Source organism: Vulpes vulpes, chromosome 6 (genome assembly GCF_048418805.1).
Source record: "Vulpes vulpes isolate BD-2025 chromosome 6, VulVul3, whole genome shotgun sequence".
NCBI classification, from domain to species: Eukaryota; Metazoa; Chordata; class Mammalia; order Carnivora; family Canidae; genus Vulpes; species Vulpes vulpes.
This window is the reverse complement of record NC_132785.1, coordinates 37,204,272-37,210,631: the sequence shown is the minus strand read 5'-3', so window position 1 is coordinate 37,210,631 and position 6,360 is coordinate 37,204,272. Positions and strand designations below refer to the sequence as shown.

General features: G+C 39.3%; 1 pseudogene; it reads left to right on the top strand.

Annotated features, from left to right (window-relative positions):
• Window positions 1-762: 762 nt before the first annotated feature.
• Window positions 763-4,171, top strand: LOC112910970 (ATM interactor-like; annotated as a pseudogene).
• The last annotated feature ends 2,189 nt before the right edge of the window (window positions 4,172-6,360 follow it).

Here is a 6,360-nt window from a genome sequence, read left to right as displayed (position 1 = left end):
ACCCTATATTTGCTTTCTTAGCATGCTTTTATTTTTGAAATGCGTACATGAACAATTATTTTAAAACATCTAGAAAGTGACATCTATTTAATGGAGTAACAAACTGCTAATTCTTCATTGCTATTAATATAAGAACTACCAGGGTAATGGTTAAAATGGTAAAACATTTCATGAGCAGGGCCCCTGGGTGGCTCAGTTGGTTAAGCCTTCTACTCTTGATTTTGGCTCAGGTCATGGTCTCAGGGTTGTAAGATGGAGCCTCACATCCAGCTCCAAGTTGAGCGTGGAGCCTTTAAGATTTTCCCTCTACCTCTCCCTCCCCGACCACTTAAAAAAAGAAAAAGAAGAAAGAAGAAAGAAGAAAGAAAGAAAGGAAGGAAGGAAGGAAGGAAGGAAGGAAGGAAGGAAGGAAGGAAGGAAGGAAGAAGGAAAAAAAAGAAAAAGAAAAAGAAAGAAAGAAGAAAGAAAGAAAGAAAGAAAGAAAGAAAGAAAGAAAGAAAGAAAGAAAGAAAGAAAAAAAGAAAGAAAGAAAGAAAGAAAAAGAAAGAAAGGAAGGAAGGAAGGAAGCTTGAGGTCCCTTGGTCCTTCTGCTGAGCAGGAGCCACAGCGGCCTCTGAGGGGGTAGCAGTGGGGCCCGCAGCTGTGGCCTCAGGCACCCCGACCACCCCGACGGCCTCTAGGGCTCCCGCACGTCCAACCGTGGGTGGGCGAGCTGTCCCGGGCGGTGGGACCCACATCCTGTGCACCGTGCGGGGCTGCGGCAAGACCCTGCCCAACAGCCCAGCGCTCAACATGCACCTGGTCAAGAGCCACTGCCTGCAGGATGGCATAGTTAATCCAACAATAAGAAAAAACTTGACGACCATGTCTATGTCTTCCTCTGTGAGATTTCTGTTCATATCTTTTGGCCATTTCATGATTGGATTGTTTCTTTGCTGTTGAGTTTAGTAAGTTCCTTAGAGATCTTGGAAACTAGCCCTTTATCTGATATGTCATTTGCAAATATCTTCTCCCATTCTGTAGGTTGTCTTTTAGTTTTGTTGACTGTATCCTTTGCTGTGCAAAAGCTTCTTATCTTGATGAAGTCCCTAGTTCATTTTTGCTTTTGTTTCTCTTGCCTTCATGGATGTATCTTGCAAGAAGTTACTGTGGCCAAGTTCAAAAAGGGTGTTGCCTGTGTTGTCCTGTAGGATTTTGATGGAATCTTGTCTCACATTAAGATCTTTCATCCATTTTCAAGCACATGAGAAAATGCTCCACATCACTTGCCATCAGGGAAATACAAATCAAAACCACAATGAGATACCACCTCACACCAGTGAGAATGGGGAAAATTAACAAGGCAGGAAACCATGTTGGAGAGGATGCGGAGAAAAGGGAACCCTCTTACACTGTTGGTGGGAATGTGAACTGGTGCAGCCACTCTGGAAAACTGTGTGGAGGTTCCTCAAAGGGTTAAAAATAGATCTGACCCACGACCCAGCAATTGCGCTGCTGGGGATTTACCCCAAAGATACAGATGCAATGAAACACCTGCACCCCGATGTTTCTATCAGCAATGTCCACAATAGCCAAACTCTGGAAGGAGCCTCGGTGTCCATCGAAAGATGAATGGATAAAGAAGATGTGGTTTATGTATACAATGGAATATTACTCAGCCATTAGAAAGGACAAATACCCACCATTTGCTTCGACGTGGATGGAACTGGAGGGTATTATGCTGAGTGAAGTAAGTCAATCGGAGAAGGACAAACAGTGTATGTTCTCATTCATTTGGGGAATATAAATAATAGTGAAAGGGAATATAAGGGAAGGGAGAAAAAATGAGTGGGAAATATCAGAAAGGGAGACAGAACATGAGAGACTCCTAACTCTGGGAAACGAACAAGGGGTGGTAGAAAGGGAAGTGGGCAGGGGTGAGGGTGACTGGGTGACGGGCACTGGGGGGGGGGCACTTGATGGAATGAGCACTGGGTATTATGCTATATGTTGGCAAATTGAACTCCAATAATAAATAAATAAATAAATAAATAAATAAATAAATAAATAAATAAATAAATAGACTTGAAAGCCGTACCGAAATTCTACCGTTGTCCAATTGAAGGATGCCCTAGAAGCCCTGACAGACCATTTTCTCTCGTAAAACAGCACTTTATGAAAATGCATGCTGAAAAGAAGCATTAATGCAGTAAGTGCAGCAATTCCTATGGCACAGAGTGGGACTTGAAAGGCATGCAGAGGATTGTGGCAGGACCTTCCAGTGCACACGGGGCTGTCTCTATGCCAGTAGAACTGCTTTACAGTCCCACATCTACTGCACTGCACATGAGATCCCAGCAGAGCATGGGGATCTACCGAGTAAAAAAAGGAAAACAGCTGCCTGCACAGCCAGAAGTTGTCCAGTAAGACCACTGAGTCCCTAAGCACCCAACCAGTTCCCAAACCAGACACTCAGGAACTGGAAACTTCAGAAATAAAGCTGGTTTCGTCTTTTGAAGACTCTTGCAGCTCTAATGCCAGAAAGCAGACTTTCACACCACCTCCAAGATACTCTCAGAAGTTGCTTTTACCCAAGCCCAAAGTGGCTCTGATGAAACTTACTGTTATGCAGTTTTCTCCGTGCCTGTCTTCGTGCCTAGAGCTGACTCCTGGGCTCAGCCTGTGGTGTTGGGTGTCGATCATCAAGGTTCTGCCCCAGGTGCTGTGTACATACTGCCCTTGTCAGTAGGAACCCTCATCCTTGGCCTAGATTCAGAGGCTGCCTGTCTTAAAGAGAGTCTCCCTCTTTCAAAAATTATAAGTCCTGTGGCTATGAAGCCAATTAGTACAGGTGTTCAAGTGAACTTGGGTAAGAGCCTGTCTGATCCTTCACAAGAACTAGGGAACACCTGTCAGAAGAACAGCATTTCTTCCATCAACATACAGACGGACCTGTCTTACACCACACCGCACTTCATACCTTCCACATAGTGGGCTGGCCCTATTCCTCTGTACCTTCTTGTTTTCAAGAAGATTTGACATTTGGTTCTCAAGTCTCCCTTCCCATAGCGTTCATATGCAAACGTTTTTGCCGAGTTCTAAGGTGACCTCATCCATAGCTGCTCAGACTGATGCATTTATAGATGCCTGTTACCAGTCAGGTGGGATCTCCAGAGAAACCCAGACCAGTGGAGTGCAGAATCTTACAGATAACCAAGTTCAGATGGACCAAGCTGTAATGCATGGAGACATTTTTGAGAGCGTCCATCCATCCTATGGTGTTTCTACAGACAGCATTATAGGCAGCAGCTTAGTAGCAGAAACTGTCACTCATGATTTGTTACCTCAGAACCACCCTAACACTTTAAATCAAGATCTTAAGAAATCTGCACCAATTATAAACTTCAGTGCACAGCACAGTATGCTTCCTTCCCAGAACATGACAGATAATCAGACCCAAACTATAGATTTATTAAGTGATTAGGAAACATCTTGTCAAGTAATCTGCTCAGTCAGACACTGGACAATTGTAGTCCTTTGTCTGACACGAGTACTGGACCTGACCCCCAGCTTCCATCTGGCCCTACCCAGAATCCAGCAATGGATTTTGATATTGAAGAGTTCTTGTCGGCCTCAAATATCCAGACTCAAACCAAAGAGAGTGAGCTTAACACCATGACCACTGAGCCTGTCTTGGAATCGCTGGACATAGAAACCCAAACAGACTTCTTCCTTGCAGACACCCCTTCTCAGTCCTATAGTTGTAGGGGAAATTCTAACTTTTTAGGCCTTGAAATGTTTGACACACAGACACAGACAGACTTAAACTTCTTTTTAGACAGTAGCCCCCATCTGCCTCTGGGAAGTATTCTGAAACACTCCAGCTTTTCCATGAGTACTGATTCATCTGACACAGAGACCCAAACTGAAGGAATCTCTGCTGCTAAAAATATACCTACTGTATATTTTTATATATCTCTACTGTAGAGAGCAAAGTTCAGTTGAACAGTACAGAAACACAATGAATTCCATCTTCGAAACCCTGGGGAGCTTGTTCTTCACCAGCAACAAAATTCAAACAGCAATGGATGACTTTCTTCTGGCTGATTTAGCCTGCAACACAATAGACTCTCAGTTTAGCTCTGTAGAAACCCAGACGTGTGCCAAACTACACACGATCTCCAACTTCTGAAAATGATGTCCGTGAGTGCAACGGCTGTTACAATTTCCTTCTAGGTTTGGGAAAATGGGAGAGTGGAACAACAGTTTTAACACTATTGAATGTAGTTACTGATGCATTTACTTCGATTCTGGGAAGGTCTTTTGCCTTTTGTACTTGTAAACATGAAATTTGTGTATAAATGTGAGTGTATTATAAAGTGTAAGATGTTGATCTATTAAAAAAAAAGAAAGAAGTTTGAGAACATTCATTGCTTTCTTTTTTTTTTTTTTTGTCTTTTCTTTTCTTTTTCTCTTTTTTTTTTTTTTTTTTTCAAATAGGCTCCATAGGATGCTTGGGTGGCTCAGAACATTAAGCGTCTGCCTTCAGCTTAGGTCATAATCCCAGGGTCCTGGGATAGAGCCCTGAGATGCATAACCTGCTCAGGCAGGAGTCTGCTTCTCCCTCTCCCTTTGCCCCTCCCTCTGTTCATGTTCTCTCTCTCTCTCAAATAAATAAAATCTTTATAAAATAAACGAATTATTTACTTATAAAACAAACAAAATAAACAAATTATTTATTTAGAAAATAAACAAAATAGGCTCTATGCCTCAAACTCAGGACCCTTATATCAAGAGTTACATGCTCTATTGACTGAGCCAGCCAGGCACCCTGAGTATTCATTGTTTTTAAAGAAATCCATGTTTGTAAACACATTCTTGTGTATATACATGCTTTAGGGCATCTAGTAGAGTTACAAAACAAAATAGCTTTTTTATAAAGAAAATTTAATATTACTTCCAAGCCTTTAGTGATATAATGGGAAATATTTGTTATGACCTATATTTCTAAAGCACCTACTAATTGTAGGCATTTTCTACTTTAAACATAAATGCAACTTTCCTTTGAAAATAGAATTATGTAATGGGTTATTTTATGAAATACATTTTTTCTTTCCTTTTGGTTTTAACTTTTTTCTTTCCTTCTTTCTTTTATAATCGACAGTAACTCTTGTTTTATGAAAAAAGATACACGTTATGTTTAATATGTACATTTTACATATTTTATATTTTTAAAATTGAAAAATGCTCTGATTAAAATTAGTTTTATATGAATCCAAAAACAGAGTATTTCAGGTGACATTGGTAAGGCATATAAGTGTAGAGAAAACTTCTCATGAATTCAGGATCAAGGCTTTCTCATTTTTATTTTAGGAATAAGCTCCAAATTATAAATATCTTCCAAGCTATGATCAATAGAGCAGGCCTAGAGGATATTCAAAGCTCTACACAATGAAAAAATTATATTACTCCACCAACTCCCTATCCACAGTAGAAAATAATACAAAATAATAAGATAGGTGCATGAAATAGCAAAAAGACAATCAATTCTTATAATTAAAAATATATTGCTTTATATTTTATTATGATGTCCTAAGCATATTAATTAGATTATTGGTCATTCAAGCTCTGTCTGAATGTCACTGGGGGAAAATATGTACCAAATGCAGTATGTGAAAAAAATTTTCAAGTTTAATATGTTTCTTTCACTTACAATTAAGTCTCTCTTGGCCAATCCTGGAAATTGATATATTCCAATGACAACTAGACAAAAATTTTGTTAGACCTTCATTTTCCTTTATGCCATGTAGTTTCAATTTATAAATATTAATTTGTATAATCTTCATAGAAGTAATGTGGATGTGAGTGTTTAGCCTAATAGCATATATAAAATGCTAAATGGCCATTCTGAAATGTTTTCTTACTTAACCAGCACACTTATAATTTAATTATCTATTGATCATTAAAAAACCATAGATAACATATTAGTTATAAATTCCGAAGATTCAAAGAAAGGGGAGTGTTTCTGGATTGTCAGAGGAAGGACCAACAAAAATGACGTCCTTCATAAAAACAGTAAGAGCACTGACAAATATTGTCAAAAACAATTCTTCCAGAATTCTAGGAATTAACCAAATGCTTAACAAAAATGTGAATATCATTCAAGAAAATGGTTGAATTTAAATAATAATAATCTTAGTAATCTTCAGTAATTGCAGCAAGATTTGTGATATTTTAACTCAGTCTCTTTCCATCCCACTTTCACCATGAGTTCCATGAGATCTTTAAAAATCAGCAACCTAGGACCTCTGGAGAAGCCAAAAAGGGTTGGAAGTTTTCCTGAATTGTTCAAATAATGTTCTCTCTATTTGCTTAAAGATT